This window comes from Dipodomys spectabilis, unplaced genomic scaffold (genome assembly GCF_019054845.1).
Source record: "Dipodomys spectabilis isolate Male_0828 unplaced genomic scaffold, ASM1905484v1 ptg000457l, whole genome shotgun sequence".
NCBI classification, from domain to species: domain Eukaryota; kingdom Metazoa; phylum Chordata; class Mammalia; order Rodentia; family Heteromyidae; genus Dipodomys; species Dipodomys spectabilis.
The window spans coordinates 933,804-952,225 of NW_024871134.1; the positions used below are offsets into that span (position 1 = coordinate 933,804).

Consider the following 18,422-nt stretch of genomic DNA (forward strand, 5'->3'; position numbering starts at 1 on the left):
AAAAACGGGGGGGGGGGGGGGTGGCTGGGAATGTGGCTCAGTGGTAGAGCACTTGCCTTGCATGCATGAGGCCCTGGGTTCAATTCCTCAGCACCACATAAGCAAAAAAAGTTGGAAGTGGTGCTGTGGCTCAAGTGGTAGGGCACTAGCCTTGACCTGAAGAGCTGAGGGACAGGAAGGAAGGAAGGAGGAAGGAAAGAAAGAAAGAAAGTTCTAGAACACACCGTGCCTTGTAGCTCCTGAGGGAATGTAGCCCAGAAGACACTGATGCCACGCTGCTAGACTTCAGAGCTGTGACAAGCAGAAAAGGTCAAAAGCTATGTACATATGATCAGATAAAATGCTAAGCAAAATGAACCCCAAGAGAGGGACATGAGTGTTTTTTTTTCTTTCTTGCTGTGGTTTCTAATGTATTTATAAGGTACATGTGATTTTTTTGTTGCTTTGTATGTTCCTCCCCAACGGTATAACCCCTGTTTTCACTGTATTTGATGTTGGTCTAATTTGGGGAGGGGAAGGGAAAAAACAAAATGCTAAATAGGGATACAGGTTGACCCACTGTAACGTTGAGAAGTACAAGACACTATGTCGAAAAACAAACTTTACAATTTAGGCGGAGATGGGAGGGGAGGGGGAGAAAAGAGTTGGGGAGGTGGGAGGAAAGGGATGGTAGGGGAAAAACAAAGGAGGAAGGCTGGGAAGGTGGCTCAGTGGTAGAGCGCTTGCTTTGCATGCATGAGGCCCTGGGTTCAATTCCTCAGCACCACATAAGCAGAAAAAAAAAGCCGGAAGTGGCGCTGTGGCTCAAGTGGTAGAGCACTAGCCTTGAGCTGAAGAGCTAAGGGACAGCGCCCAGGCCCAGAGTTCAAGACCACCACCAGACCCAAAAAAACAAAAACAAAGGAGAGGGTAACAATGCTCAATAGGAAATGGACTCATTACCTTACTCATGTAACTGTAACCCCTCTGTACAGTATCTTTACAATAAAAAAAGTATTTTAAAAAGTACCCAGTCTGTGTGGTATGTCAGAGCAACCCTAGGGAAATAATACATAAATGTTCTGTTCTTTCCACTCTCTCTTTTCTCTTCCTCTCTCCTGGAGATGCCCCTGGGGTAACTAGGGTCATGCTTGTTTGCTTCCTTCTGGAGCTGACACTCAAACAGCCATATTACCCAGCAGTCCTGGGTACAGGCAGCCCTGGAATCCGTTCCTGGATTGGTTTATCATTTCAGGCCAGGAGGAGTCTGTGTGGAGGGCCCTTTTCAGCTCTGAATCCTAGATAGCAATGAGCTACACTGTAAGATCACACAAAAAGCAGCTGCCCTCTGAAGCTGGATAAGTCCTCTCATGGATAAGTCCTCTGAGCACTGGCAGAGTGTAGGCAGCCATGGGACCCGACATGGCTGTATGTGACCCCAAGGTGCTTGGTTCTTACAGGGACTATTACCTGATGAGGACAGGAGAGTCCTGCCAAGTAGTGACTTCCATAAGAAAGGGCAATGGAGGGCCTGCACACAATCAGAAGCCCCTGGCAGGATTTGTCCAGCTTGAACAAAGCCATCAGAGTCATGAATGGTTCTCAATCAGGGTGCTTTGCTCCCCAGTTGATACTGGCAATTTAGGTAGACATGGCTGTTCTTCAGGCCTGGGCAGGCATTACTGACACCTAGTGCCCAGAGTTGGGAATGCAGGTAAACATCCTGCCCTGGCCAGCACAATCCAGGACAGCACATAAAGGACTCATAAACTGTGTTAATTTTGTAACCACCAATGTGTGCTAAACGGTATTAAATCTACATATTGTTGTTGTGACATTTCTACGAGGCATCTTTATTTTCTAGTCTCATATCCTTCCTATCTACTACTCTCAATCTAATCATCTTGAACACATTTTAGTGTCTCTCAAATTACTATTTTTTAATCAGTATATAAACTATTAACAGAAAAGGCCTACAGACTCATTTCTTCTTGGAAACATCCACAGTGCGTCCATGGAGTCCAGTGGTCTTGGTGTGCTGGCCTCTGACTCGAAGGCTTCAGAAGTGGCACAGCCCTCTAAGGGCTCGAATCTTCTTCAGCCGCTCCAGGTCTTCATGGAGCTTATTATCCAGACCATGGGCCAGAATCTGGCTGTATTTTCCATCCTTTCCATCCTTCTGTCTGTTTAAGAACCAGTCTGGAATCTTATACTGACGTGGATTCTGCAAAATGGTGATCACACGATCCCCCTCATCCTCTGTGAGTTCCTCAGCCCTCTTGGTGAGGTCAGTGTCTGCTTTCCCCAACACCACGTGAGCATATCTTCACCCCACACCCTTAATGGCAGTGATGGCAAAGGTTATTTTCCACCACCCATCGATGTTGGTGTTGGGTACTTGCAAAATGTGCTGGAACTTCTCAGGAATCACTAAAGACATGGTGGCAGCACCAGCAGCTTTTTTATGTCGGTCTTGGGGCTTGACCTCTGGGACTGGGCACCATCCCTCAGCCCCTCTGTTCAAGGCAAACGCTCTACCACTTGAGCCACAGTGCCACTTCTGGTTTTCTGAGTCATTTATTGGAGATAAAAGTCTTATGGACTTTCCTGCCCGGGTTGGCTTTGAACCACAATCCACAGATCTCAGCCTCCTGAGTAGCTAGGATGACAGGCATGAGCTACTGGGTACCCAGCTGCAAGTTGCAATTGTTATTCTTACATTGACAGCCTGTGAAGCTGCTGTGGATTTGGCAACGTTATTATTATTATTAATTATTTTGCCACTCCTGGGGCTTGAACTCAGGGTCTGGACTCTATCCTTGAGACTCTCTGTGCTCAAGGCTAGCACTCTACCTCTTGAGCCACAGCATCACTTCCAGCTTTTTCTCTGTACTGAGGAATCAAATGCAGGGCTTCATGCATGCTAGGCAAACACTTACCACTGAGCCACATTCCCAGCCCTGGCATTATTCTTACAATGTCAAATAACTTCAGCAGCCATTACCTGCAAAGCCTTTATCTCTGAAAACACTAAAAACTATTGTCCTCATAAACATACAAATCTCTATAACTTGATATTCCAAAAGTTGTATGATCTGAAAGTATTCTTCACCTACTAATTAGTATGGAATGACTGTTCATCCTTACTCAATAGCATGAAAATTGCCTATTTTCACGCTTTATCTTCTCTTTACTGCATTCTAACTCTATCAGCCTGATTTTCCCCACACTTAATGATTATAATCAGTTCACCTCACCTATCCAAACAACTCTTAACATAAAAAAATATACTTTTCAATACTAATTCTATTTCAGGTTCTAGTTATTATTATAATACATCCATGGTATTCATTTCAGTTTGTGTTTTATTTGAAGCAACCTTAAATTCGACTCTGATAATCATTTCCCAAGAATGGAGTCAGACAGAATAACTTAACCTGTGCACATTCTCAGCTTCAGGATGCCGTGACTCCATGTAGCCCATAGGATATGGTCCCTGCCTGTCTTCTATACCCGGGGTCCTGAGGCAGGGAGGGCGGTGCACACGTGCCTAACACGCCCTCTGGTAGGAATCAGTGCCCACAGCACCCGAGTGCTGCGGAGAGGACGGAGGAGGTGCACATGTGCCTAGCTTGCCCTCTGGTGGGAAGCAGCACTCACTGCATGCCAGGTCCTGAGGAGAGGAGGACAATGTGCAAACCTAGTGTGCCTTCTGGTGGGAATCAGCGCCCACTGCATCCTAAGTCCTGAGGATAGAAGGCCGGTGGCATGCCTAGAGGGCCCTCTGGTGGGAATCAGTGCTCACTGCACCCTAGGTCCTGAGGAGACAAGGCTGGTGGGCACACCTAGAGCACCCTCTGGTGGGAATCAGTGCTCACTGCACCCTAGGTCCTGAGGAGACAAGGCTGGTGGGCACACCTAGAGCACCCTCTGGTGGGAATCAGTGCTCACTGCACCCTAGGTCCTGAGGAGACAAGGCTGGTGGGCACACCTAGAGCACCCTCTGGTGGGTATCAGTGCTCACTGCACCCTGGGAGCTGAGGATTGGAGCATGGTGTACATGTGCCAGGCAACCCTCTGGCGGGAAGCAGCACTCACTGCACCCCGGGTCCTGAGGCGGGGAAGATGGCGCGTACATATAGAGCACCCTCTGGCGGGAATCAGCACTCACTGCACCCCGAGTCCTGAGGAGAGTGATGTGTCAGAGCTACCCTAGGGAAATACATAAATGTGCTGCTCTTTCCACACACTCTCCAGACCATGGTGCCTCCCCCAAGGTCTCCCAACAAGTTTTTATGGAAAGCAGGGTCCTGCATAGGCCATAGCTACAGCAAGGTGGTCACTTGAGTCTGTCTGGCATTCCTGGCCTCATCTCTCCACCTCCTGGAGCCAGTGGGGAAATTAGGACAAGAAACAGAGGGATAACTTTCAGAAGCTGGTGAGCGTCTATGCTACTGATGCTGCATCAGCAGGATCCCAGCCCTTAGGTCATTTGTACTTTGGAACAGCCAAGACGTCCCTTGTAAACTCAGTAGGGAAAGTGACTGAGGAAGGTACCTGAAGAGGCTGTTCCAGCTGATCGTGGCATCTCACCTGTGTCCACCAAGCCGAGGCTGGCCCTTTAAAAGGGGAGCGGGAAGATAGAACAGACTGTGTATCCACACCCTTCTCAGAGAGGCCTGGGACAAAACCAGAAGGGGGAAAAAGAAGCCAGAGGCTGGGTGTCAGGATGCTAAGGGTAGGGACTCCTCCCCATGGGGCTGAGGACTGATGAGGGGCCTCCTGCTCCATCAACATGAGGGCCTCTGAACAGTGTGAAGTAACCCTGCTCAGGAGGCCCTGGCCCAGCAACCGTCAGCAACGGGGGCTTTCATCCACTTTTCTCAAAGTGCACATGAAGCAGCTGCCAAGTCAGAGTTCTAGAACTTTCAGGACTGCCTGCTGCCTGCCCAGAATGGGAGAGCCAAATGCCCTCTGAGTCTTCAAGCCGCCCACCCCTGCTGGGACTCCAGGAGGACATGCTGGGCAGACAGTCCCTTACGCCATCCTTCTGAGCGCCCTCTTTGAGGGAGAAGGCAGGCCTACCACAGCCAGCATTCACTCATTATCTGTTCCACATGTCTATGTAGACCATTGCTGAGTCCACTGACTAAACCACAGGTCTCTTGCGTTTTCAGTGATGAGCCACTTGGACTAGAGCCCAAAGGAACTGTCATGGCATTACGTTGCTGAATTCCCACTACCTCCTCCTGTGGAGGCAAGAGGGCTGCAAGTTCTAGTACACTCTGGGCTATGTAGTGAGTTAGAAGTCACAGTGCCACTTCCTGAAGTCTGCCCAGTCAACTGAAGAGATGGCCTCAGTTATTTAAAAAATGTTTGTAGCTCAGTGGCTGAGCACTTTGTCTAGCAGGTGTGATGCCCCGTATACCACAGCAGACAGACAGGCCGGACAACCAACCGACAGACAGATGATACATACATACGTTATACATACATACATACATACATACAACACAGTTTGGTAGCCTTAATCTATGACACAGAAGCATAAAGCCTGCTTTCTCCCCTTGTGCTCCTCAGGTTTGGGTCTTAGGCTTGTCTTGTGAACATCAGAGCAATTACAAAGGAGAAATGTTGTTACCAATGTCTTCTTTAGCTCCACTCCAGTATCCAAACAATGTGCTTCCTCCTTGAAACAATCAATTAATTATACAAAGAAGTTTCTTTCTGATAGTCACATAAATGCAGAGTATGTTTTAATCAAATCCCCCTATGCTGAGTCCCCACAAACTTTGATCCTGTTGTTTGCACAGCACCCTCTTCTTTACGCCTCCTCCCTCCTGCTGATTCACCCACCAACAAAGTCCTTATTTTACACCCATGCCTCATCATCATCATCATTTTAGATTTAGATTCCACATAAAAGCCAAAATGTGACATTTTGCTTTTGGGGCTTGGCTTATTTCACCGAACATGATGGTCTCCAGTTCAGTTCAACCCAGGCCTCAAAATTGGGCTTTTGTCATTCAGAAAATTACTGTTTAGTATAAAAAAGCTCAAATTTCAGATAGCCATGGAAATGGGGAAATAGAATTAATACTGAGAGAATAATAAATTACATGCTATGGAAGGTTGGAGGAAATGCTTGGCTTCAGGTAGAGTATGGAGGGAAGTTAGTGGAAGAAATGGAAATGAATTGAGCCTGATGGAAAGTTTCAAACAGTATATGTAAAGAACTTCAGGGCCAGGCACCAGTTGCTCACACCTGTCATCCTAGCTACTCAGGAGGCTGAGCTCTGAGAATCATGGTTCAAAGCCAGCCCAGGCAGGAAAGTCCATGAGATTCTTATCTCCAATGAACCACCATAAAACTGGAAGTGGCGCTGTGGCTCAAGTGGTAGAGCGCTCACCCTGAGCTGAATTGCTGAGGGACAACAGCCGGGCCCAGAGTTCAAGCCCCACAACCGACAAAAACAACAAAACAAAACCTTCAAATCCCGATAGAAAGGTGACAGAGTAATCTGACTGTAACCCCAATGAGACCAAAAATCAGAGCAGTATCCAGTGCCAAGAATTAACTGAGGTAAGCAGGTTAGCAGTTTGTCCTAAGGCTTTCTTTTCGCAACGTGGGTTAAAATAACCGTGAGCCTCGCAAGGCCCCTCACAATCTGGGCTGTGGAGTCATCTTACACCGTCCTAGACACTGACTGTCCCCCTTCTTGTGCTGGCTAATTAACATCCGGTGTGCAATGGGTGCTGGGCCAGACATTGTACAGCTTCTATCACCTCAGGTGATTTCTAGGACACTGCAATGAAGTTGGTGTCATCATTCCCATTTTTTTCATAGGAGGTCACTGAAGCTTAGTTTTAGCAAACCACTTGGGGCCACACATCAAGTAAGTAGCTGGTGCAGGTTTGTGTGATATCACAAGTAATTGCTCTAGTATCTTTCCAATTATTCTGTATTTTACTTACTTATCAAGCTCCATGTGGTCAGAAAACTCACACAAGATCCATCAGATTTTTGTTGGTCAGACCTGCTTGTCTTAGTTAATTCTTGTCACCTAAGTTTATCCTGCAACATCTTGATGTTTCCATTAAGAAAAAGGCCCTAGGGCTGGGAAGGTGGCTCAGTGGTAGAGCGCTTGTCTTGCATGCATGAGGCCCTGTGTTTGATTCCTCAGTACCACATAAACAAAAAGAAAAAAGCCGGAAGTGGCGCTGTGGCTCAAGTGGTAGAGCGCTAGCCTTGAGCTGAAGAGTTGAGGGAGAGTGCCAAGGCTCAGAGTTCAGGCCCCATGACCGGACCTCCCCCTCCCTCAAAAAAAGGCCCTATACGGGCATTTTAAGGTATTTGATAATAAAGGCTGATAATGATCAATCTATAGAAATTCCTGGTGCAAAATAAAAGGACAAAGCCTACACATTGTCTACCAGGATTTTTGTGTCTTTTATGTGTTTTGTATTTTGAGCTCTTGAAATCCGCATGCTTGGCTGTATTCATTTCCAAACCTCACTACGGTGTTTTGGCTTTGATGAATGCTTTATTAAATTTTTTATTGTTGTTATTGTGCAGAGGGGTTGCCATTTCATAAGTCAGGTGAGGATGTATACACTTTTTGAACAATGTCATCCTTTCCCTTGCTGCCTCCCAGTTTTTCCCTCCAGCCCTCACTCACAAGTTTATTCTCAACATAGTTTCTACTGAGTACTGCTGCGTTTGTGATGAATGCTTTTGAAAGCAAAGAATATTCTACATTTAGCATGGATTTTTTAATTTTTATTTTACTGTAAAGATGCTGTACAGAGGGGTGACAGTTACATGAGTGAGGCAATGAGTCCATTTCTTGTCGAGCATTGTTATCCCTTCCTTTGTTGTTCTCCCAGTATCCCTTCCCTCCCCACCTCCCTCACTCCTTCCCTCTGAAGTTGTAAAGTTCATTTCCAACATGGTTTGCTGTGGGTATCATGTTGCAATGGGTCATCCTGTGTGCTTGTTTCAGCATTTTGTTATTCCCCTCCCCCTCCCCAGATTCAGCAAATGTATATACAAGATAGCATACTTATTTTTAAAGGTGCTTGTAAGTAGAAAAATAAATCTACCTGAATACTTGTCATATTTAAATATGGAAATAAAGCTAATCACTCTATAATGTCAAGTCCAACCCCATAAACTACAAAAAAAAAAAGCACAGTAAATGCATGAGTCATCACTTCATCTATGCCTTTTTTGCCTGATTATGAAACATGGGGTTGAAATCACTCATGATAATTTACTCTATTTCCTATTGTCAAGTTCCATATCTACACTTGATGTGATAATGTTAATACACTAAGTTTAATGTCCTTTATTGCACATTTTTTCTGCCAGCAAAATAAAAGACTGCTATTAGAAGTATGTAGTCCTCAAATGCAGGCTGTAATAAATAGGGTAAATGCCCAGAGATACTAGGAAATACTATATTTTGGCTGAACTGGTTTAGAAACAATTTAGTTAGAACAATGAGACATATTTATGAGGATTGAGATGCAAAGACAAAGAGAATCCAGCTGTATAGAATGTCCTGCTTTTGCTATTTGAGCCAGAACAATACTGAGAAGACTTCTACATAGGCCAGTGTCTGGGGACACCACAGGGAGCAAAAGCAGAGACCTTTCCTACTAGCCCCAGACAATGAGTGTGCTCTAAAAATTGAGAGGATATCATAAAAAGACATGTATCCAAAAGCAAGTACTTGGAAAAATGGCTCTTCCTGGAACAAAGGGCTTACCTCAAGGGATACACATTTGTGGCAGGACACATTCTATCTCCAGGATACACACGAGTTTTAAAGTACATGGCAGAAAGCATTCTTTCTTAAAAAGAAGGCCCAAGCATAATGGTTATTTATTTGAAGTACAGGCCCATCTCAGAGCCCCTGAGCCCATGTGGTAGCAGGGCAACCCAAGAGTGATTAGAACAAAGATACTAGCCTGTCTGCAGGACTTTAAGTCAGACCCACCTTCCTCATGTAAATATCCTGACGTCAGAGAGTCAGACCGCCTTCGTCATGTAAATATCCTGACGTCAGAGAGTCAGACCGCCTTCGTCATGTAAATATCCTGACGTCAGAGAGTCAGACCGCCTTCGTCATGTAAATATCCTGACGTCAGAGAGTCAGACCGCCTTCGTCATGTAAATATCCTGACTTCAGAGTCAGACCGCCTTCGTCATGTAAATATCCTGACGTCAGAGAGTCAGACCGCCTTCGTCATGTAAATATCCTGACGTCAGAGAGTCAGACCGCCTTCGTCATGTAAATATCCTGACGTCAGAGTCAGACCGCCTTCGTCATGTAAATATCCTGACGTCAGAGAGTCAGACCGCCTTCGTCATGTAAATATCCTGACGTCAGAGTCAGACCGCCTTCGTCATGTAAATATCCTGACGTCAGAGTCAGACCGCCTTCGTCATGTAAATATCCTGACGTCAGAGTCAGACCGCCTTCGTCATGTGAATATCCTGACGTCAGAGAGTCAGACCGCCTTCGTCATGTGAATATCCTGACGTCAGAGAGTCAGACCGCCTTCGTCATGTGAATATCCTGACGTCAGAGCCCGTGTGCGTGCCTCCCTCGGGGAGGACCCACCTGGTATAGTGTGTCCGTGCCCTTCTGCTTGTCTGTCTGTCTACTTGCCTGCTTGCTTACTTATTCAGTAAAGCTCTGCCAGGTTTTCTTCCCATCGAGACTTTTCCAGAAATTCTTATTCTGCGATCAAAGCCAAGAAGAGTTCCCTGCCTTTACGAGGGGTCACGCCGGCCGCGGGGTCACGCCGGCCGCGGGGTCACGCCGGCCGCGGGGTCACGCCGCCGCCCTCGCACGCCTCCGGAGGAGGGCGGCCTGGACCTCACAGGACTCGGTGGCAGGGGAACCCCGAGCTCCCATGCTAACCACGGAAAACGTGGCTCGCACGGGACGGCCACGCCGGGGTCCTGGCTCGGGCGGGCCCCGCGGCCGGAAGTGGCGGATACTCACGGGCCACGCCGGGTGGGCACCGGAAGCGCTGCGCGGGTGCGGGTCCCGCGGGGCGGATGGGAGAAGACAGAACAGAAGCAGTGCCCCGGAAGCCCTTCCGGAAAACGGCCAGGGCGCCCGCCCGGAGGAGCCCGGCGGGCGGGAGGCGAAGGGTGGCGGGCCTGGGGGAGCCCGCGGCGGGCGCTGCGGTGCCGGGGACCGCGGGCAGGGCACGGGTGCGGTGAGGACGCCCCGAATGAGTCGCAGCCGGCACCAGGCTCGTCGGGGTCGCAGAGGCAGGCCGTGACCGCGCCGCGCCGCGGCTGAGACTCATCTAAAGCCATGAATGAGTGCAGAGGTGACGCGCACCTGTTATCAGACAGCCCGCGGCGGGCGCTGTGCGGCCTCGCGGAGCCGCCCGTCAGCACTACAGCATCGCCACGTCTGTGGGAAACATCCACCTGCCGAAAGCTCTTTTGCTCTCCGTGAAGCAGTTGAGAGTGAAGTTCATGTGACAGCTAACGCCTACTTTTCATGGGAGAAGAATAAAAAACCATCTCTTGTCTTCGTAAAGACAAATCGAGGGTATTTAATCTTGGTGAAAGCTTTAGAATTGTATGAGATAAAGTATTTACAACTGAAATTTAAAAAGCCCTTAATAAGCTGGGTGCATGTGGCTCACATCTGTGAATCCTAGCTGCTCAGGAGGCGGAGATCTGAGGATTGTGGTTCCAGGCCAGCCCGAGCAGGAAGGGCTGCCGTTTGAAATAGACCACATACAAATTGCCTTAAAATGAGCTGCCTGAGTGTTCTTCCCTCCAGGTGCACCCAAAAGACAGAGTTGAGAATCTAGCTCAGTGGCATGACACTCTTCTGGCATGCAGACAGCCCCAAGTTCAATTCCATGTACCATCAAGGAGAAGGTCTACCTCTCACCTCTGAACTGAATGCATCATTCATACAGGAGAAACTTCTAGTTATCTAAACATACCTCTTGCAAGTATGTCTGCCACTACCCTATTAGCATGTTATTTTTCATAACGTGCACTGCTATCAATAAAATTTCACACTTGCAGGTCTGGGAAGGTGGCTCAGTGGTAGAGTGCTTGCCTTGCATGCATGAGGCCCTGGGTTCGATTCCTCAGCACCACATAAGCAGCAAAAGCCCGAAGTGACGCTGTGGCTTAAGTGGTAGAGCACTAGCCTTGACCTGAAGAGCTGAGGGACAGCACCCAGGCCCAGAGTTCAGGCCCACAACCGACCAAAAAAAAAAAAAATCACACTTGCTAATGTTCTGCAACTTGTTAGCCCTAGGCTCAATTCACACTTGATGCATAGTATAAACAATTTAGAAGGAAAGACAGGCCTGAGAAGTGACTACACTGCCCAGCCATCTACTACAAAGCTTCTCAACTGGAGGACTCCATCCCCCCGGGGCAGAAATCTGTAGATTTTGTGTGTAAAATGCTCTCATACCACTTCTCCATTTTTTTTTTCTTTTTTTGGCCAAGGGGCTTGAACTCTGGGCTTGGGCGCTATCCATGCGCTCTTCAGCTCAAGGCAAGCATTCTACCACTTAAGCCATAGTGCCACTTCCAGTTTTCTAGTGGTTTATTGGAGATAAGAGTCTCATGAAGTTTCCTGTCCAGGCTAGCTTTGAACCGTGATCCTCAGATCCTAAGTAGCTAGGATTACAGGTGTGAGCCACCAGCACCCAGCTTCACTTCTCTACTTCTTTTAAAGGCACACATGCAGCTAACCCTACTGAGTATCAAACAGCAAAAATCAGTAGATCATACATCTGCAGATTCAGACAACTGAAGATCAAAACTATTTGGGAAGTTTTGTTTTTATCACCCAAATAATGTAGTGCAACAATTACTTATGTAATTTCTACACTCTCAATTATTGTAAGTAATTTAGTTATGATGTACAGAAGGATATACATAAGTTATACACAAATGTTGTTTTCTGCAAGGAATTGGTCACCCTAGGCTCAACATGAAATTTATATTTTATGTAAGTGACCTGAACACCAGCAGACTGTGATATTTGGGTGTGGAGGATAAAGTCATCAAACCCACCCCCAGTGGGAATGTAAGGACAACTGTATAAGAAAACACAGCAAAGTATATTTCTTATACTTAGGTTGGAAGTTCAAGGATGTTAAAAATACTGAATTCTTCATTAACCTAATATTCTTACTGCACATTTTCAAAGACAGTCACATAAATATCCTCTCTTCATTCTAGAAATAAGAAGAGCGAAGGGGGGACCAAGATGGCGACGGGGCAGTAGGGAAACGCCACAGCTCTCTCCAACCAAAAAGAGAGTTCGAGTTCCAACGCTTAATCTCCCCAAGAGACCGACAACAACAAAAAGACGAACACTCAGAGAAAAACCAGAGGTGGAAAATAACAAAAAAAGAAAGAGAGGAAAAGAAGAAATTCAGAACAGAGAAGAGCGAAGACCCCTCCCCCAACCTTTACTGGCCGCGTGGCAGTGCGCCAAGCCGCCGGCCAGCCGGCCCGGCGGGGGATGCCGGAGCCACAGAGACACAGGGGGCTGCTTGCAGATCACCAGGTACCGGATTGCAGAACAGCGGATCACCAGGAACAGAGAAACCTACCAGCTGGGAGTCTCCACAAGGATCCCACCCCCACCCCTCACTCTCCACCGGAGCGGAGAGGCTCCATCCCGCCAAAGCCGCCCGGCACCAGCAGCGCGACAAAGGGACCTGTCGGCAGACCACCCGCCCAATCGCGATTGCAACTACCCGGCGGGGGCCACCCAACCCAGCCCGCAACCACCCCAACTGAACTCGGATTGCAACAACAACTGACGACCTAGAGGGTGAGTACCCCACAGGGGACAGTGAATCCATCAAGGGAGACCAGAGCTGGAGGGAATCCCTAGACCCTGACCTAGACTCCCTACCCCAACACCCGGACCACAGGACCCACTAAAGCTGGGAACTGTTCGAGAGCTCCACCAGCCGGTGGAGCACACTCTGCTGGCCAGGCCAGAGCAAGAGCACCCCTGGAAGGGAGCTTAAATGCCCAAGCCAGGAACAGCGCCCCTGGGTCAAGACTACCAACAGTAGAAGAAATTTGAACTGTGTCCTCCAGGCTGCATAACCTAGGTGGTATACACATTAGCACAGGCCTAACGAGCGCGCTCCAGGCTGGGGCCGGAACCAGGCCTGGGGACCGGCGCCTGAACAAAGCAAAAAGGGTCAGAAGTGGGGCTGTGGCTCAAATGGTAGGGTGCCAGCCTTGAGCTGAAGAGCTGAGGGACAGCACCCAAACCTAGAGTTCAAGCCCACAACCAGCCCAAAACAAACAAACAAAACACATCAGGAGCCCATAGCAGACTCCAGTATTTGGGAGAGTGCATCCAGAGCATCTGATCTTCCCAAGAGCACCCGCAGGAGCAAACACAAGCAGTCTAGGCTGCTCAACCCTTCCAAAGGCAGGAATTGCCAGCAATCTACAGCAGAGAGCTGAGAATCCTAAGTAAGTCAGAATAGCAGCTGGAAATAGGCTCCCAACAGAATCCAGATCAGGCACAGACTCTCTCTACCAATACAGAATCAGCAACCAAGCAAAGACAGACACACCAAAACAAGATTGAAGAGCAGTCTCCTGAACCCCCATGCGAAAATCACAGAGAAAAATCACAAGGTTTACCACTACCCAGGACAGCAAGCTCACCTCAAAAGCCAGCAGCCACGCAGAGGAGAGCCCCAGTGGGAGCAAAGCAGGAATGGAAGACAAAAGCTACATCCAAGGGTTGCTGGAGGCAATGACTCAAGAAATAAAGCGAGAAATGGATCAGAAATTGAGAGCACAAGGATGAACTATCAAAAGATATACAGGATATCAAACAAAAGTTGGATGCAAAAATAGAAGCTGCACAAACCTCAGTAAGAAGTGAGATAAACGCCAAATTGAGAACCAACATTGAATCCATAAAGGGATCCATTTCCACCATGCAAACCACAATAGAAGCCACGGTCAACAGAGTGAATGAAATGGAAGGTAGAGTGTCAGATACAGAAGACAGAATACACCAATTGGACCAAAAAGTGACAGATATGGAAAAATCACTCAAATCAACCAAAGGGAAATTCAAGAGCAAGCAGATAATGCTAAAAAATTTAACCTTCGCATAATCGGAGTGGACGAAGGTGAGGAATTCCAGAGCAAGGGAATGCAACACCTATTTAACAAGATAGTCAATGAAAATTTTCCCCATCTCAAAAACGACCATCTTAACTACATCACAAAAGCTTATCGAACACCCAACAAGCAAGATCCCAGGAGAAACACTTCTAGACACATTATAGTAAAAATGATGGATCTAAATAATAAGGAAACAATCCTGCATGCAGCAAAAATGAAGAAGGAGCTATACTACAACGGGAAAAAAATTAGAATCACTGCAGATCTCTCCACACAAACAATGAATGCAAGAAAAGCCTGGGAAAGCACCATACGAGCCCTGAGAGCCAATAACTGCCAACCCAGACTGATATACCCGGCAAAGCTAGCATTCACATTCGATGGAGAACTGAAAACTTTTAATAGCAAAGAAAAACTAAATGAATACATAAACATTAAGCCAGCATTACAAAGAATTCTAAGAGGGGGGACACAACCTGAAGAAAGCAACCAGGAACTGGGACCTGCCCCAAACAGGCATTACTCAAAGTCTAACTGAGCAAGCACAGGAGGAAAGGAAAGAAGAAAAACTTAGGAAAACGGAATGGCAGGGACAACAATGCATCTCTCTATACTTTCTCTTAATATAAATGGGCTGAATTCGCCAATTAAAAGAAAACGAACTGAGGACTGGATCAGAAAACAAGACCCATCCATCTGTTGCCTTCAGGAGACCCACCTCTCAGCCAAACATACAAACAAACTCAGAGTGAAGGGGTGGAAAAGGATCTACCAATCAAATTCCCCCAATAAGAAAGCAGGTGTAGCTATCCTGATATCTGACAAAATAAACTTTTCATTAAAATCAGTACAGAAAGACAAGGACGGACACTACATATTAATAAAGGGAACAATCCAAGAGGAGGATATAACCATCATCAACTTATATGCCCCAAATATCGGTGCACCCAGATATGTTAAACAAATGCTCTCAAACTTACAGAATAAAATAGATCCCAATACGATAATACTAGGAGACTTTAACACGCCACTCTCACCAAAGGACAGGTCTACCAACCAGAGGATTGGCAAAGAAGCTACCGAATTAAGTGAGGCCATACTTCACGCGGAATTAACTGACATCTACTGAGTATTTCACCCTAAAACAACACAGTACACATTCTTCTCAGCAGCTCATGGAACTTTCTCCAAAATAGACCATATCATAGTTCATGCAAGGAACTTAAGCAAATACAAAGGGATCGACATAATCCCCTGTATCCTATCTGACCACAGTGGAATCAAGCTAGCTCTCAATAACAAAGCATACCGCAGAAATTTCTCTAATACATGGAAATTGAACAGCATACTCCTTAACAAGGCCTGGGTAACAGAAGAGATCAGAGAAGAAATAAAGCATTTCCTACAACTCAATGAAAATGAAAACACCTCACAAAGAAACTTGTGGGACACAGCAAAAGCAGTCCTGAGGGGCAAATTTATTGCCCTCAGTGCCCACATCAAGAGAATGGAGACAGACCAAGTAAATAATCTCATGTTGCAACTAAAACAGCTAGAAAAACAAGAAAAAATGGGACCTAAAGCTACTAGATGAAGCCAGATAACCAAATTGAGAGCACAGATTAACCAATTAGAAAATCAGAAAACCATAACCAAAATAAACCAAACAAAAAGCTGGTTCTTTGAAAAAATAAACAAAATTGATGGCCCGTTGGCAAGATTAATTAAAAAAAGAAGAGAGGAAACCCATATTAATAGGATTAGGGATGCCACGGGAAACATCACAACACATACCCAAGATATCCAAACAATTCTAACAGACTACTTTCAAAAGCTATACTCTCTAAAGGAAGAAAATCTGGCGGAAATGGATGCATTTTTAGAGAAATACAAGTTACCCAAACTGAGCAAAGAAGAAGTTAACCAATTAAATAAGCCAATATCCTATAATGAGATACAGGAAGCTATCAAAAGTCTTCCAACAAAAAAAAGCCCAAGACCAGATGGATTCACAGCAGAATTCTATAAGACCTTTAAAGAAGAACTAATACCCATACTCCTCAAGCTCTTCAGAGAAACAGAGAAGGAGGGAGCTATCCCAAACTCATTCTACGAAGCCAATATCACACTCATCCCCAAACCAGGCAAAGACCCAACCAAAAAGGAGAATTACAGGCCAATCTCCTTGATGAACACAGATGCAAAGATCCTTAACAAGATTCTAGCTAACAGAATCCAGAAACACATAAAAAAAATAATACACTATGATCAGGTAGGCTTCATCCCAGAGACACAGGGATGGTTTAACATAAGTAAGTCAATAAATGTAATCCAGCATATCAACAGAGCCAAGGTCAAGAATCACATGATTATCGCCACAGATGCAGAAAAGGCCTTTGATAAAATTCAACATTCATTCATGCTAAAAGTTCTGGAGAAAATAGGAATAGAAGGAACATTTCTAAAAACAATAAAAGCCATTTATGACAGACCAATAGCCAATATTATACTTAATGGGGAAAAGCTACAACCAATCCTCCTAAAAACAGGAACAAGGCAAGGATGCCCACTGTCTCCACTCCTCTTCAACATAGTCCTAGAACCCTTAGCCAGGGCAATAAGGCAAGAAAAAGACATTAAAGGGATCCGCATAGGGAAAGAAGAAGTGAAACTATCCCTTTTTGCAGACGACATGATACTATACCTCCACGATCCCAAAAACTCCATCCCCAAACTTTTAGAAATCATAAGTCACTTCAGCAAAATAGCAGGATACAAAATAAACCTACAAAAATCAGTTGCCTTCCTATACACTGATAACGCACAGGAAGAGAGGGAAATAAAGGGAGCAACCCCATTCACAATAACCTCCCAAAAAATAAAATATTTAGGAATTAACCTAACCAAAGATGTAAAAGAACTATTTAATGAGAACTATAAAAAGTTAAAGAAAGAAATTGCAGAAGACACTAGGAAATGGAAAGACCTCCCATGCTCCTGGATAGGCCGACTTAATATAGTAAAGATGGTGATACTTCCAAAATATACAAATTCAATGCAATTCCTATTAAAATCCCAATGACGTACATCACTGAAATACAGAAAACAGTCCAAAAATTTATATGGAACAACAAAAGACCTAGAATAGCCAAAACAATTCTAGGGGATAAAGACAATATGGGAGGGCTATCCATGCCGAACTTCAAACTCTACTACAGAGCTATAATAACAAAGACAGCATGGTACTGGCACAAAAACAGACCCGAAGACCAATGGAACAGAATAGAAGATCCAGATATAAATCCACAGGCCTACAGCCAGCTGATATTCGACAAAGGAGCCAAAGACATACAATGGAAGAAACACAGCCTCTTCAACTGCTGGTGCTGGGAAAACTGGGCAGCCACATGCAGAAAACTAAAAGTGGACCCCAGCCTATCACCATGCACCAACATCAACTCAAAATGGATTAAAGACCTTAACATTAAACCTGAATCTCTGAAACTACTACAGGACAGAGTAGGAGAGACACTTGAACTAATAGGCACAGGAAGGAACTTCCTGAACAAAGTCCCAGGGTCACAACAAGTTGGAGAGAGACTCGACAAATGGGACTACCTTAAAATAAAAAGCTTCTGCACAGCTAAATCTATCGCAACTAAGCTAGAAAGACAACCAACTAATTGGGAAAAAATATTTACCAGCAATATATCAGACAAGGGGTTAACATCCTGTATATACAGGGAACTCAAGAAACTAATCCCTCCCAAACCTAACAAACCAATTACTAAATGGGCAAGGGAACTAAAGAGGGACTTCTCAAATGAAGAAATAAAAATGGCAAAGAAACACATGAGGAAATGTTCATCATCCCTGGTGGTGAAGGAAATGCAAATAAAGACAACCCTGAGATAACCACCTTACCCCAGTCAGAATGTCCCACATCCACAAATCAGCCAACAACAAATGCTGGAGGGGATGTGGAGAAAGAGGAACCCTATTACACTGCTGGTGGGAATGTACACTTATACAACCACTTTGGAAAGCAGTCTGGAGGGTCCTTAGAAAGCTAAAGATTGACCTCCCTTACGACCCAGTCATACCACTTCTAGGCATCTACCCTGAACAACAGGAACCAATATACAAGGACACATGCACCTCCATGTTTATTGCAGCACTGTTCGCAATAGCTAGGATATGGAAACAACCTAGATGCCCCACCACAGATGAATGGATCCAAAAATTGTGGTATCTATACACAATG

The 18,422-nt window shown here is 45.8% G+C and overlaps 1 pseudogene; it reads right to left on the bottom strand.

Annotated features, from left to right (window-relative positions):
• Positions 1-1,960: 1,960 nt before the first annotated feature.
• LOC122098081 lies at positions 1,961-2,431 on the bottom strand (annotated as a pseudogene).
• Positions 2,432-18,422: the final 15,991 nt, after the last annotated feature.